Here is a 17,315-nt window from a genome sequence, read left to right on the forward strand (position 1 = left end):
CTGCTGGAAGATTTCATCCCTTAACCCCTCCGACTTTGTTTTTTCAATCTTCACAATTCAGGCTTGGGCATGAAGAAAGGTTACTGACAGCAGTGAAGATCCTTCTTATATATTTAGCTTTTATTACCTGGGTTTATATTGTATCAAGCCAGCAGCCGCTGTGACTTATCTCATGGGCTATTTTTATTGGGTTTCAATGCCAGGCTCAGAATAAAAGGCCTTTACCGCTCATGACGAGGCCCTTATGAAAACTTCAGCCACTTTCAAAACCTAAACACATTTTTCTAAAATGATTTTGGAAAACAGATTTGAAGTCCACATGAAATTGCATTCAAAAGACATTTTACTTTTTTTATTGTGTATCTTTCTCACTGGATATCCACCATATTTTCAACCCAGTGAATGGGTTATATCACTCATTAGGGGTGGGTGATATGACCAACATTCTAATATACTTACTTATATATTTACAATATACCTATATATGTATGTAGCTATATGCAAATGTATGCAAATTATTCAAGAAAATATAAAACTATGTGTTAAGTGTTCACTGAAAAAAAAAGATTAATTGGATTTACTTTTTTTAAGGTAGGTAGTTGCAAACAATTTATAAGGGCTGAATTTTATTTATTTATTTATTTTGAACAGAAATATCATACATAAAAATTCATTTCAACATGGTCGAAATGGAGCAGGATGAAGCACTTATTATTTTTGTATTTTCCCAGCCCATTACCACACACATCATTCGTCTATTACTTAAACATATTTCTTCTTTTACTTATCTCTTTTTTTACAAGAGACATATTGTATACTTTTGGCATCTTTGACATATTATATGTTTGATTCCATTTGTACATTCACATTTTATAAAATGTACACAGTATTGCAAACAGCCAATAATTAAAATTTCATCATACCTTTCTCATTTTATTCTTTTTCAATCATCTCTATTCATCATTATATTCCTTTAGTAATATATATTTATTCAACGTTTTTAATTGATTAAAATTCCTGACATTAAAATTCCTGACACAAAAGTCCTGACATTGTTTATAAATCTGTTCCAGATGTTTCATAACTTCACACCACATACAGGCATGCACATTTTTTTAAAGTTGTCCTTGTTTACTACCTTAATTACTGACAAGTGAAATCTGACAGCCCTTGGCTAACAAAAAACATATTCTTTTTTTTACCCCAGAATGAAATCTGCAACATACTGTATAATGATTTTATAACTTTTTTGTTGGAGTTGTTTCTCCAAGTTTTTTTGATACATTTTTGATAAAGTGTGTCAGTAAGTCTTACAAGCAGTATTTTATCCCAGTCTCATGCTTACACATCACTTAGCCATTTCCATTTCTTTAACTATCACTGTAAACATCCATCAAGAAATAAAAATTAATTACAGTTGGCATGTATATATCCTAATGATGGGAAATACTTAATATTGAATGTACTGAATAAAAATGCTGTTATGTTGCTTGACATTTTTGGTATGAAAACAGCATTTATTACAACTATTGTAATCATAAACTGGTATGGAAGGGAAGGACATGGAAACCCAAAGTGTGTCAAGACAACATCACACATTATACCATTCAGTCTGCTCTTTTAGCTAACAGGTTTGTTATTCTGCTGCTGTAGCTCACCTGCTTCAGGGTTTGATGTGTTCAGAGATGCTCTTCTCAAGACTTCACCTGGAACAAGTGGTTTTTTGAGTTACAGTTGGCTTTGAACCAGGCTGGCCAATCTTTTTGGACCTCTGTCATCAACAAGCCATTTTCACACATAGAACTGAAACTATCTGGTTATTTTCTCTATTCCAGACCAATCCTTGTAAACCCTAGAGGATGTGTGTAAAAATCCCAGTTGACCAAATATTCAGCGTACCCTGTCTGACACCTACAATCATGCCGTGTTGAAATTGTCCTTCTTTAATACTCAGTTTGAACTTGAACTGGATTCCTTGCCACTGTTGCATTTGGCTTGCTACAGTAAGTTAGGGATTAAATTAAGGAACGACAGTTCTTTTACAGCTCTGGATTTTTTTGAACTGCACTTGAAATTAGTTTATAAGAAATCAATTTTACTCATTTACTGAAATGAACTACATATACTTTGAATTGATTTTTAGGTTTGGCCGTTTTAATCCAGACCAGAATCATGTTCCAAATTTTATGAAAGAATATAGATGTACATTTTCCTGTTCTTAAGGCTTCCATAAAAAAACACCAAATAAAAAATAAAAATGTCAATGTTCTTTAATACATTTTTTGTTCGTTTCAATGGACATCAGGTCAAAACACAGCTGTAATAAAAAAAATAGATGGACCAACATGACATTGAAAATAAAATAATACAAATTGTCATTCTTACTAGAACAATCTTCAGTTACAAACTTAGACAATATAAAATGTTTGCTTTTTATATATAGACTGCACCTTATTAGAACACACTGTCCATTATAATAGACAAATATTTTCAACATTTGACCCAATGTCCATTATAATGGACAGACATAATTAGCTTATATATATATATATATATATATATATATATATATATATATATATATATATATATATATATATACAGTTGAAGTCAGAATTATTAGCCCCCTGAATTATTAGCCCCCCTGTTTATTTTTTACCCAATTTCTGTTTAACAGTCCAATATCATGGACAGCAGGCTTCAAATTTGGTGAAATTGTCTGCAAGCCAAATAAATAAATAAATAAACCAGACCTGATATATGATGTCTATTGGAATGAATGCAGAGTCCAAAAAGGATAATACTCTCTATTGCATTAAGCACAAAAAGGATGGATAATAAATGAATGAATGATTGAATGAATGAATGAATGAATGAATGAATGAATGAATGAATGAAGGCAGGAAGGAAGGAACGAATGAACGACTGAAGCAATGGATGGATGGATGGATGGATGGATGGATGGATGAATGGATGGATGGACTACTAATTAAAGGATTCTTCTATGCCATTAAAAAAAAAATCTCAGGATTCTTGCCGCTATCTGAAAGTATTTTTTTCTACTGCTTTTAATGTATTATAGCACTGAGTTTATAAACACTATGGTCAAAGATTCTGTGCAAGATGACGATGAGCACTGACTGATTATAGTTTAAATTGACAGTTTATTCATAATTTACAGTTCTGGTAAATGTAGTTAATCTTTAGTTTTTATAACAAAAAACATATGCATCGAGGAGCAACTTTTCTTTGAAAATCCACATTATTTTGTTGCTGTTGCTGGGTGGAGAAAATCATGGGAGGGAAAGAATAAATCTGTCCGTTTCGCTTTGATTCATGGGGGCCCATAAACATTGTGCTAGGTGTATGATTATAAGAGCAAGGTGTTGAACACACAGTTATTCACCCTGAAAGAGGCCCTGAAACCCCACCCGGCCTTATCATCGCCTAGCTGTCCGTACTTGTCCCTTACAGTAACAACATCTCTGTCATTGCACTCTTTTTGCCTTTATTTTCTTTCTCTTTTTTTTCCATTCCCATTCCACAATCCAGTAATGAGAGCATGAGGGCATACCGGTGCCGTAAGGTAATGGATTGGACAGGTATAAGGGATGCTTTGACGCGTTTACAAGTTAGCAACTCTGTAATTATCATTGTGAATTGTTATTTACACCATCAGCTGACTGCTTTTAATCCCAAGCCTATCCTGCAATCTGACAGGAATTTACAAGGTAGAGTTACAAGAAGAAAACGTACCCTAGAGTGCATGTGTGCACTGATGTGAATGAATAGAGAGGTGTGCTAACAGATGCGTTTGAACTCATTGACACCATTTAAATATGGACAAAGTTGATACATTTTGAAAACTAAAATAGAAAGATTACTGGAAAAAAGTATTATATTCAACATGTACTTGTAGTGTAATCTTAAAAAAAGTGTTTCTTACTTAGAGTTGTTGTCTTGTTTCTTGTCCAAATATCTAAATGTTCCTAAATCCAGAGGCATTTTCTTAAGAAGCATACAATATTGTTTGATCTCAGGAAACATTCTAAATTTGGCACATTGGTAAAATGTGTACCTTTAAAAATCTGTAAATCGTAACATCTGTGCCAAATGAGTGATCAAATTTAGCTAATTTTGGAAATTGGAAACATCCATAGCAATGCCATGATAACACACACAGAATGACATTGTTTGTTCTTATTTATAGACAAGGAAAAAGGCACTGAACTTTAGGTCGTAATAAGCTGCTTGAAAAAAAAAACCTATTTGGAAGTTTATTACAGGGGAAAAAAGATTGGGATTTGTAATTATCTAAAATAAACTAGCTTAGTTGTGTCCCGGTTTATATTTGTTGTTATAGTTAATCATTAGTTAATAATTATGCCCACCTGTTCCTTGTTGTTTTATCTCCCTCTCTCAATTTCACATGTAGTTTTGGTTGTTTGTCCATTCTTATCATTGCTACCTGTAGATTTATTTGCTCACCTTGTGTGCTGCACCATTAAAGGTTTTTGACTCTTCTAAAGCATACGTAAAAATACCATAATATTTTTGCAGGTATTTATGAAACATGCTAAGTGAACATTCTGGTTTATCTGAAAAACAATGCTAGAGTCAGATATTTTGCTTTGAATATGTGCGTTCCATGCTGGAATGTCTGTCTTTGTTTTGGTCACTTTAACCCACCCAATGCCAGTTTAGCCAATTTCAGCACCTCGGGTTTCCCTGGAGAAAAACCACATATTTAATTAATTCAGTCAGTCAGGCTCTTAAAGTATACGTCCATGACTGAACATGTGACCTCCAGCGGAATGTAGCAGCCTCCGAAATGGTGGATTCAGAGTTCCACATGAGGTGGTTATTAATTAGCAAATAAAATAAATATTACAAACGTAAACATTAAGTGAGCAGGTTACATTGTAACCCAGTGTATAAACAACACGCTACGTGATGAGATTTGCAGTGATAAGCAATTTGGCTGTTTGCAGCAGACACAACACGACAAAAATAATACAGCCATTCAGAAGCACAGAATAGTGCACTCGCACTCCAACGAAATGGTAAAGTTTATAAGTTAATTAATACATATTAAACAGTAACAATTTATAATAACACTATGAATCATTTACTAAGCATTAGCATTAGCATCTGAATTCATTATTTGTTAAGCATTACCGCTACAATAATAAGCGTTAGTAAGCAGTTTATAACTGCAGCTACAAATGCTGTATTCTTGACTTACAATCACATTTACAACGTGCTTAATAATTGTACTTTTATACTGTGTGAATGATTTATTTTTCATTACTAAATTATCACATTATTTACAAACCAGTTTGGTGGTTCTTAAGATAATTCAGAATGAGATAAATGATTAATTAACTATTGAAATCAACATTTATATATCTTATTATTCAGGCATACTGTATAGTAATGGTTACTATGTATGTTAATAAATGATTTATTAACTCAACTTCATTCAGTTTTGTGACCTAATCTAAAGAGAGGACTATGTGTGCGTTATAAATCCCTTATAAATGACAATAAAAGGCTTCGTATCAAATAAACTAAAATCTTTGCAATCTTATCTAAAAATAGTAAAATTACTGTAAAGTTTAAACATGAATAACAGGAGTGTCAAAATACGACATAAAATTGGATAAAACAACAATATAATAATTTAACAATATTATATGCAAAAAAACTGTACAGTAATTTTATTTTAGATAAAGTTGCTAAGATTTATTTTTCATTTGTAGTACAGTTTCATTTGTGTATCTTCAAACAAATAGGAATGAATAAAGTTGTTTATGTTATTTTTTCCTGTTTAGTATTTAACTGAGCCTTTAATTGTCATTTATAAGGGATTTATAAAGCATTAATAGTCCTCACTTTAGATTAGGTCGCATAACAGGATAAAGTTGAGTTAATAAAGCATTTATTAACATATAAATTAACTATTAGTATATGCCTGAATAATAAGACATATAAATGTTAATTTGAATATTTTATTAATCATTTATTAACTAATTCTGAATGATCTTAAAAAACATCCAACCATGAGGTTGTAAGTCAATAATACAGCATTTGTAGCTGCACACTGTAAAAAAAAAACCTAATTTTACAGAAAATATCTCTAAATTTTTTACAGTATTTTTTTGTCATTTCAAATTAAATTCAAAACTTAGTAAAACGACAAAAAATCTTTCTAAATTAACAGTTTGACTGTCATTTTAGGTACTTTATCATTAAAAACAAATTACTGACGTTTTTGTTTTTTATACAAGGAAATTACAGTATTATTTATACAGTATTTTTTCTGTTATTTTAAATTATATTCAAAAGTCCGTAAAAATTACAAACAATATTTGTAAATTAACAGCTTGACTGTTATTTTATGTACTATATAATTAATGACAAATTACAGCAATTTTCCTGTTTTATACAATACAATTGCCGTATTATTTACACAGTGTTTTTTTCCAGTTTTTTTGAAGTACATTTAAAATTACGTAAAATTAAAGAAATAAGTTGTAATTACTTGCTCTGTAAAAAAAAAATTAAGATCTTAAAAAAAGGGTCAAATGACTGGCAGCTATGGCTGCCAAACAAAAACCATAAAATTACGGTAATATTTCTTTGTTGAAATAAAGTGCAAAAAATAATAAATCTACAGATATTTTCATTAAAATGTTCACAGAAAAACACTGTTATTTTACAGACTTTTCCTAGATTATTACGATCAAATCCGCTCAATAAATAAAATAGATAAATTCCGCTTACATGCACCTGTTCCGGATTCCGCTAACTGCACACACACAGTCGGAGGATCGTTATGAACTGATTACATGGACTTTAAAAGCAGCACAGACGCACGCACCAATTGCTAAGTCTTGTTATGCTGTTACTGTGAACATTATGATGAGTTTCTTTCTTTTGCTGTGCTTTGTTTGTTAATTGTTTATGTGGTTTGCTGCTTGGACTGACCATTTGGCTATTATTTGACCATGACTCTGGTTCCCTGCATACATCTGTTTGCCCCTCTGTTGTTGCTTGCCTGACCATCTCTGTGTAATAAACCTGCATTTGGATCTGCACTCCTTTGTCAGCATCCCCTTCACATTAAAGTTCCATTTCATTTAAGATTTGTAACTGAATTATTCCATATAACTTAAACATTTACATGTTTTATATAAATACTATTCAATAAAATGCAACAACTGTAATCTTAAAGTTGTGAGAATTTTAATCAGTTGTATCTCGTTTGTTGTTTTTCCAGACGTTTTTGATCCAAAATAAAACTGTTAAATTACGACCATGAGCATGTCTTGGCATTTTATTAAAGGTGTTTAATTGTAATGGTTGAGAGATAAAATTCTTTTAAATAACATTTTTTCTCTTGAAATTTTAGTGCAGTCACTTTATTGATGGTGTTCGATCATAAATATCTAGGAAAAGTTTGTGAAATAACAGTGTTTCTCTGTAAAACTCTTAGTGTGTAACTTTTTTGAACGGATTTGATCGTAATAATCTAGGAAAAGTCTGTAAAATAACAGTGTTTTTTTGTAAACATTTTAATGAAAATATCTGTAGATTTATTATTTTTTGCACTTTATTTCAATAAAGAAATTTTACCGTAATATTATGGTTTTTGTTTGGCAGCCGTAGCTGCCAGTCATTTGACCTTTTTTTTACGATATTTTTTTTTACAGTGCAGTTATAAACTGCTTACTTAAGTTTATTAATGTAGAGTTAATGCTTAACAGATAATGAATTCACTGTTTGCTAATGCTTAATAAATGGTTCATTGTATGTAGTTATTATGAAGTGTTACCTATTAAAGCTCTTTAACATTATTAAATGTGCGTGCTGAATCGCTGATATTTGTTGGCTCGCACAAAGTCACAGTTCTAAGTTCAGTTTCAAAGGGTTTATTTTATTTTCAAGATCGGAAGTGAATTATCTGCTGCTGCTTTCAGTAGTATGGTAATAAATGTCATCTAAATGGTATTCAAACTCACATTATTAGTTACAGTTACAGTGTATCTATTAATTTAGCTACTGAGTAATGTTAATTAGTTACATGTACTTACATGATTAGGGTTAGAATGCTGGTTTAGGAGTGCTAATAATCATAATTGTAATTACTATAATAAGTTTATGGAACATTTTAAAATAAAGTGAAGTTGTTTGATAAGATTAGTACACCAAATTAGTTAAACTGGTGTAACCCAGGTAAATTAAACATTATTCCAAGTGTCAAATACTGGATTTTGTTTCGTTTTATTTTAAGGGTTTTATGTATTTTTTCTGTTTTAAATAAAGTTGTATACATTTGTATAGTTTAGGTGAAATGTACATAACAAACATGTGCTTCTCTTGCATCCATCTAACTTGATGGTTAACCTGTGACATACTCAAATCTGATTGGCTGAAGGACATGCCTGAGTGACAGGACTGGGGAGAGAGAGGCGGGTCTTCAGAGTGAGAGGAAAGGAATGGGAAGAGCTGAAAGAAACGCGCAGAGTGTTTCACGTTGCTCTCTCGGCTAATTTTCATTGAAAATGTAGTTTTCTTTTCACAAGACTGTCGAGAAAATAACCACGTGCGGTTATTGAGTCAACTAGACCAGTTTGATGTGTACTGCAGAGATCGGACATCGCGGGGAGATGACGAGAGATTAACGAATGCTGAGGATTCCAATGCTAGATCCTATCATCTAAAAAACATTGGTCTCAAGACAATCGTTGTTTCTGCTGACTGCGCTGGACGAGTTTGCACCTGTTGTGTCATCTGCTCGAGTCGTCGGCGTCGCGTGAGTCAGCTGGATCAAGCAGAAGGATCGTTTGGATTTGTGAGTACATTGTGTTTGCTCGTTAGAGTGAAGGGGCATTTGATTTGTGCCACAACGCTCCCAAGCAACGTACAGGCCTGCAACGAGGGGGTGTTTGTTTGTTTATTTAATTTCTTCCTTTTTTTTTCTACACACAGATTGAGTCTGGGCCCAGTGAACAACAATAATACCTTTAATTGAATGCTGTGTGATATTGAATATAGGGAATTAACCATTTGCCTGTGACTGTTCAGTATTAAGGTCTTTATTGGTGAACATTTTGCACTTTTATAAGTGCATTTAAATGGTTCTTGGTCGTTTCTGTTGTAAGGATAACTATTTATTATTGTTTTAGGACTTTCTGCAAAGCTATTTTGTTTATACTCATAAATAGTTAGTTATTTTCAGTCTGATATTTCAGAAACAAATTATATCACTATAAAGTGACTGTTCTATATTGAAATAAGACAGACCTATATATTTTTGAAGAAATTTATTTTGTTTTATTATTTTTTGTATTCTTGTCATTTTAGATGAGAGACATTTATAACTATTGAGAGTTATTTTGCTATTTATTTAATTTTTATTCCATTTTATTTGTTTTCTTTCCACATATGTTCAGTTAAAACAATATATTACAACTGGCTAAAAGGAGAAATAAAGGATCTGTTTTACTAAATTTCATTTTTTGTCATTGGACTAATTGCAAGTTTATACAGTTATCTTGGGAACCCAGAGCCCTCTTCTTGTGTCAAGTGAAGAGAGTGCTACATAAAAAATGGAGGCACCGCTGGGATCCTTTTTTTTTTCCCCTTTAGCCAAGTGTAAATATATACATACTTTTTTTTAGGAGTGTATTGAGTAGAACAGTTTGGCAGTATGGATATTCAATCAGAGGATTTGATCACTGAGTTCATTGAATGGTGTAGTGAGTTAAAGATTGACCCATCTCATGTTTTAGTTCTCAGGGATGTTCCAAAGGGCACTGAAGTAGCAGATGTTGAACGGGCAGTCGAGACAGTAAAAGCATTTGGGAGGGTCCGGGTAAGGGCTGAAAAATTTCACTCCGAGCTGAAATCTAATTTAGTGTTGTGTGAGTGCAGTCAGCTTTTAGATCCTGAGCATACCCCTCCAGAGATAATACCTCCAGGTGAGGAAGGGCCCTGGAAGATTGTTCTACTTACCCCTTCGGTGAGTACATCTCAGTCATTTTTTTCCAAACTCCAGACCTTAATTCAAGAGGAAGGAAAAACGATGGCTGATGTTGAGGCCCTTTTTCCTAAGGAGCCTTTAGAAAGCAGTTCTCCTGATAGCATCATCAGGGCAGTGGGAGATTTGTTAGAAAAAACAATGAAGCCAAACAGTGAAATTAATGCATTTAGACGCTTGCGGATCTTTTCTGGTATGGTTCCTACCCCCCCTGGAGAAGAGAGTTTAGAGCATTGGTTGGCACAGGCTTACTTGATGGTTGAAGAATGTAATTGTTCAAATCGGGAGAAACGGACCAGAATAGTTGAAAGCTTGAGAGGACCCGCTTTGGATATAATACAGGCTGTGAGGTTAAATAACAAGGATGCAAATGCTTTAGAGTATTTAGATGCTTTAGAGAACACTTTTGGCACTTCTGAGTCTGGAGAGGACCTATATTTTGCTTTTCGGGCTATGCACCAACAGAAAGGTGAAAAACTTTCAGATTTTGTACAGAGGTTAGATCGAGCTCTCAGAAAAGTTGTAAAGAGAGGAGGTGTGTCTTCTCGACGCATGGACCAGGTTAGACTTGAACAGCTTGTGCGAGGCTCATCTGAGTCTGACTTGATTCTAGTACACCTCCGTCTGCGAGAAAGAAAAGAGACACCTCCCACCTTTTTGCAGTTATTAAATGAGATAAGAGAGGAGGAAGAGTATGACGCTTCCCGCCGCAAATTAAATCTTGAAGTGAGACAGGTTCAGACTAGAGAGAAAAAAATGCAACCCACTGAAATGCAGGAGTTAAAAGCAGATGTAAAAGCTTTGCACTCTCGGTTTGGGGAGTTGACTAAAAAGCGAGAAATAGGAAATGACCAACTGGATGGAGCTCTAAAGAGGTTTAGTACAGTGCAGGGCGGTGAGGTTGAAGCTTTACGGAAACAGGTGCTCCAACTTCAAGAACAAGTTAAAGTATTGACAGTCTCACATGCTACTTCCTCATCGAAAGAAGGGAGAAAACTAGAGAGTAAAACCCATTCCAGTCAAAATCGTAGGTCTCAGTCATCAGACAATTCGTCTGAATTTTTTTGTTATCGATGCGGTGAAGATGGTCATTTTGCCAACAAGTGTACCTCTCCGGAAGATTTAACCAAAGTCATTCAGAAACTTATCCGCGCACTTCGTAAAAGCAAAGGTGACAAAGAATCAGAAAGAAAAGCTTCTGCTTCGATGGCAAACTATTCTGTTAGACGAGGAGCAGTAGACTCTTGTTCACCTAACTCCATTCCAGAAGGGTTAGTTGGTCCGTCTACTTTCATTGATGTGGCTATTGAGGGGCAGTTATGCAAAGCCCTGCTGGACAGCGGTTCACGTGTCACAATTGTGTTTGAGAGCTGGTATAAGAAACACATTCCTCACATTCAGATACAGCCACTTACAAACCTTGCTATATGGGGTCTTAGTGATTCCAATTATCCTTATAGAGGGTTTGTGTCTGTGGATGTTGCATTCTTCACCCCTGAGGGAGAAGAAAAAGAAAAACTTGCACTCTTGGCTTTGGTATGCCCAGATCCAAAGAGTCCTGACCCGGTGTCAGTGATTCTTGGTACCAATACCCCTAAATTTCAAGCTTTGCTGGCCCAGTGTGAAGAGTTAGACAATGATGGTGTGGTTCGATCTCTAAGAATCTTACCTTATGAGTTGGAGACTTGTGAACAGATTTTGCTATCTGGTTCCTTAGCTAAGGATGACACAGTAGGACATGTGATGTGGTTAGGTCCTGGCCCATTATCCATCCCCCCTCGTAGCACTGGCTATGCTGTTTGTCAGGTAAAACAAGTCCAGTCATTAGGCAACGAAATTCTAGTAGTGGAGAATATGGAAGATAAAAAGCTTCCTGCTGGTGTGCTGGTCCCTTCTCTGGTCATGACGCCCTCCAACTTAGATGTGAAAAACTTTATACTACCGTTGCACAATGACTCCCAAAAAGAAACTGCCATCCCAGTGGGTACGCCCCTCGCTCAGGTGTATACAGTGGATGTAGCTACAGTGCCACTGACATCAAAATTTCCGCAGACATTTGTAGATCCTCATATGTTCAATTTTGGAGACTCGCCTATCCCAGAACCATGGAAGGCACGCCTGATAAAAAAAAATGTCAGAAAGATCCAGTGTTTTCTCAGTGGATGAATGGGATGTGGGGTTAGCTAAGAATGTAGAACATCACATAAGACTTAGTGACTCTAAGCCTTTCCGAGAGCGGTCTAGGCGTATTGCGCCTGCTGACATTGACGATGTTCGTCGTCACCTGCAAGAGCTTTTAGTGGCAGGCATAATTAAAGAATCCCGTAGCCCTTATGCTTCGCCAATTGTCATTGTCCGAAAGAAAAATGGTCGGGTTCGTATGTGTATTGATTATCGTACGTTAAACTCCAGAACCATTCCAGATCAATACACAATGCCCCGCATCGATGATGTTCTTGATTGTCTGTCAGGAAGTAAGTGGTTTACAGTGCTTGATTTGAGGAGTGGTTATTATCAAATTGCTGTGTCAGAGGCTGATAAGGAAAAAACCGCATTTATTTGTCCACTTGGCTTTTTCCAGTTTGAGCGAATGCCGCAGGGTGTATCTGGAGCTCCTGCGACATTTCAGCGATTAATGGAGGCCACAGTAGGAGATATGAATTTGTTGCAGTGTCTTGTGTATCTGGACGACCTCATTGTGTTTGGGAGAACACTTAAGGAGCATGAAGAGCGCCTTCTCAAGGTGTTGGGGAGACTGGAGGAGAGTGGTCTCAAATTATCACTTGAGAAGTGTCAGTTTTGTCAGGCACGAGTGAAATATTTGGGTCACATTGTGTCAGCTGAAGGGATTTCGACCGATCCTGAGAAGGTCAGGGCAGTTTTGAATTGGCCAAAACCTACTGATCTCAAGTCTTTGCGATCATTTCTTGGTTTCTGCGGGTATTATCGCCGCTTCATTGCCAACTACTCCTCTATTGTTAGACCCTTGACTGAGTTGACAAAAGGTTACCCTCCTGCCCAAAAGAAAGGGAAAATTGATGTTCTTGGAAAGAATTCTTATTTCAGGGAGTCAGATTCTTTTGGTGAGCGTTGGGATCACACTTGTGATGAATCTTTCACTAGGATCATACACTGTCTTACAAATGCTCCAGTGTTAGCATTTGCAGACCCAAGCAAACCGTATGTGCTGCATGTAGATGCAAGTTTGAATGGTTTGGGAGCAGTGCTTAACCAGGAATATCCGGAGGGATTGCGTCCTGTTGCATTTGCGAGCCGGAAATTGAGTCGGTCTGAGCAAAATTATCCCATTCATCAACTTGAGTTTCTTGCTTTGAAATGGGCCATAGTAGACAAATTTCATGATTATCTATATGGTGCCAAATGTACAGTGAGAACTGATAATAATCCCCTCACGTACGTGTTGACATCAGCAAAACTCAATGCTACTGGCCACAGGTGGTTAGCAGCTTTGAGTACCTATGACTTCAATGTTCAGTATAAACCTGGCAAGAACAATGTTGATGCAGACTTGTTATCTAGGAATGCACAGGAACTACAGGAAGAATGGGAGACTATACCACCCTCTGGTATAAAGGCCCTTTGTCATCAGGTTAGTGTGGTCAAGGCTGATGATCCTCCCAGGTTTATTGATCAGTTAGGTGCGCCTCCTGATGCGATTCCTGATGTTTTTTCTTTTGCCTCTCATCTTGAAATCGGTCCTCTGGAACAACTGACTCAGAGTGATTTAATTGAGGCTCAGAGATCTGACCCTGCTATTGGTGTTTTTTTAAAAGGGATGGAGACTGAGATGCCCCATTCAGATGTGGAATCTAAGGACCCTGAGGTTGCTATACTTCAGAGGGAGAGTCCAAAGATACAACTAAAGAATGGACTACTATATCGAATAGTACAGAGATCCGAAAAAAAGGTGTGTCAGTTAATCTTACCTGCCAAGTACAGATCTGTGGTCTTAAGTACTATGCATGATGACATAGGTCATTTTGGAGCTGAGCGTACCATGGAGCTCATTAAAGACAGGTTTTATTGGCCTCGAATGGCCTTTGAGATCTCTCAGTATGTCAAAACATGTGGCAGATGTGTGGCTAGGAAGACCTTACCCCAAAAAGTTACACCATTACACAACATAACGAGTAAAGGCCCTTTAGATTTGGTGTGTATAGACTTTTTGTCTATTGAGCCTGATGCCAAGGGAATTTCAAATGTGTTGATTGTCACAGATCATTTCACACGTTATGCTCAAGCCTATACCACAAAAGATCAAAAGGCTGTGACAGTCGCAAAAGTACTGTTTGAGAGGTTTTTCGTACATTACGGATTACCAACTCGCATTCATTCTGATCAAGGGCGTGACTTTGAAAGCAGATTGATCAAAGAGTTGTTAGGAATGCTTGGTATTCGTAAGTCAAGAACATCGCCCTATCATCCTCAAGGGGATGCACAACCTGAAAGATTCAACCGCACATTGTTGTCCATGTTGGGAACACTCGATCCAGACAAGAAATTAAAGTGGAGCCAACATATAAGCCAGCTGGTGCATGCTTATAATTGCACTAAAAACGACTCCACTGGGTTTTCCCCTTATTTCCTAATGTTTGGTAGGGAGGCGAGGTTGCCCATTGATCTGTGTTTTGGCATATTCCCACATAATGAAAATGAGGTAAAACATCATCAGTATGTGAAACAGATGAAGTGTGAGTTGAGAAGTGCATATCAATTGGCAAGTTCAGCTGCTAAAAAGAACCATCTGAGAAACAAGAGACTTTATGACGCTAGGGTCAGAAATCAAACTCTTGAGGTTGGAGATAGAGTGTTGATTCGTAATCTAGGAATCACGGGTAAACACAAACTAAAAGACCGATGGAATCCTTCACCTTACCAGGTGATCGGAAAACTGCCCAACTTACCTGTGTATCGGGTAAAACCAGAACACGGTTCAGGAATTGTAAAGACCATGCACCGTGACCATCTACTACCAGTTGGTTATATGGTGAGGTTGCCGGTAGTGAGCCAGACACCAGCTAGGACTTCAAAGCCAGTGACACGTGCATCTGGGGCTGAAAAATTGGCAAGGTCTAAAGAAAATCGTAAGGTAGAGAGTGAACCAAACATTGGTGAGAATGGGGACTCTGAATCTGAGGATGAGAACTATTGTGCCTTACCTCAAGCTAATTTTGAGCAATCAGAACTGAGGAAAAGACTGTCTAAACCTGGTAATAACCTACCGGTGCAAAAAGAGGCAGTTCAGACTGATGACATCCTGGTTTGTGACATACCTAGGGAGGATGATAGACAAGATGAGTTGATACAGGAAGGAATAGCAGAGAATCCTTTGTCTGTCCATGACCCTGGGGTGGACCCAGGACTAGAGGAGGGAGATGTCTCTTCCTCTAGTGCCGTGGATGAAGACAAGGACTCTACTTGTGAACGTAGAACACAGAGGAAAATAAAGCCTGTCATCCGCCTTAGCTATGATGAACCTGGAAGGCCAACAGATCAACCAATAACAATAGTACACAGGGGTATGATAATTCAAATATCTTATCAGTGAGTGACTTTTGAGATTTAATACTTTGTATTTTACTTGGGTGACTTAATTTATTATTCTCTTCGAGATTATGTGTGTGAGATACAGGTTGAAGTCTGATGGGGACATCCAGACCTTTGGGGAGGGGAGGGTGTAACCCAGGTAAATTAAACATTATTCCAAGTGTCAAATACTGGATTTTGTTTCGTTTTATTTTAAGGGTTTTATGTATTTTTTCTGTTTTAAATAAAGTTGTATACATTTGTATAGTTTAGGTGAAATGTACATAACAAACATGTGCTTCTCTTGCATCCATCTAACTTGATGGTTAACCTGTGACATATTCAAATCTGATTGGCTGAAGGACATGCCTGAGTGACAGGACTGGGGAGAGAGAGGCGGGTCTTCAGAGTGAGAGGAAAGGAATGGGAAGAGCTGAAAGAAACGCGCAGAGTGTTACACGTTGCTCTCTCGGCTAATTTTCATTGAAAATGTAGTTTTCTTTTCACAAGACTGTCGAGAAAATAACCACGTGCGGTTATTGAGTCAACTAGACCAGTTTGATGTGTACTGCAGAGATCGGACATCGCGGGGAGATGACGAGAGATTAACGAATGCTGAGGATTCCAATGCTAGATCCTATCATCTAAAAAACATTGGTCTCAAGACAATCGTTGTTTCTGCTGACTGCGCTGGACGAGTTTGCACCTGTTGTGTCATCTGCTCGAGTCGTCGGCGTCGCGTGAGTCAGCTGGATCAAGCAGAAGGATCGTTTGGATTTGTGAGTACATTGTGTTTGCTCGTTAGAGTGAAGGGGCATTTGATTTGTGCCACAACGCTCCCAAGCAACGTACAGGCCTGCAACGAGGGGGTGTTTGTTTGTTTATTTAATTTCTTCCTTTTTTTTCTACACACAGATTGAGTCTGGGCCCAGTGAACAACAATAATACCTTTAATTGAATGCTGTGTGATATTGAATATAGGGAATTAACCATTTGCCTGTGACTGTTCAGTATTAAGGTCTTTATTGGTGAACATTTTGCACTTTTATAAGTGCATTTAAATGGTTCTTGGTCGTTTCTGTTGTAAGGATAACTATTTATTATTGTTTTAGGACTTTCTGCAAAGCTATTTTGTTTATACTCATAAATAGTTAGTTATTTTCAGTCTGATATTTCAGAAACAAATTATATCACTATAAAGTGACTGTTCTATATTGAAATAAGACAGACCTATATATTTTTGAAGAAATTTATTTTGTTTTATTATTTTTTGTATTCTTGTCATTTTAGATGAGAGACATTTATAACTATTGAGAGTTATTTTGCTATTTATTTAATTTTTATTCCATTTTATTTGTTTTCTTTCCACATATGTTCAGTTAAAACAATATATTACAACTGGCTAAAAGGAGAAATAAAGGATCTGTTTTACTAAATTTCATTTTTTTGTCATTGGACTAATTGCAAGTTTATACAGTTATCTTGGGAACCCAGAGCCCTCTTCTTGTGTCAAGTGAAGAGAGTGCTACACTAAATTAATGTTTTACCACTTCATGATCACATTTTACAAAAAAATTAATAAATAAAAATTCACACACTGTTAACAGAAACGTCCAATTCATGAATCTAGGATCTCTTGTAAAGGCATGTCTGACTACCAATAACCATCAAGGAAAGAGCTTAATAGCAAAGGGTTAATTAAATTGTAATTCAGAAGACATTT

This window comes from Danio aesculapii, chromosome 17, assembly GCF_903798145.1.
Source record: "Danio aesculapii chromosome 17, fDanAes4.1, whole genome shotgun sequence".
Classification (NCBI taxonomy): Eukaryota; Metazoa; Chordata; class Actinopteri; order Cypriniformes; family Danionidae; genus Danio; species Danio aesculapii.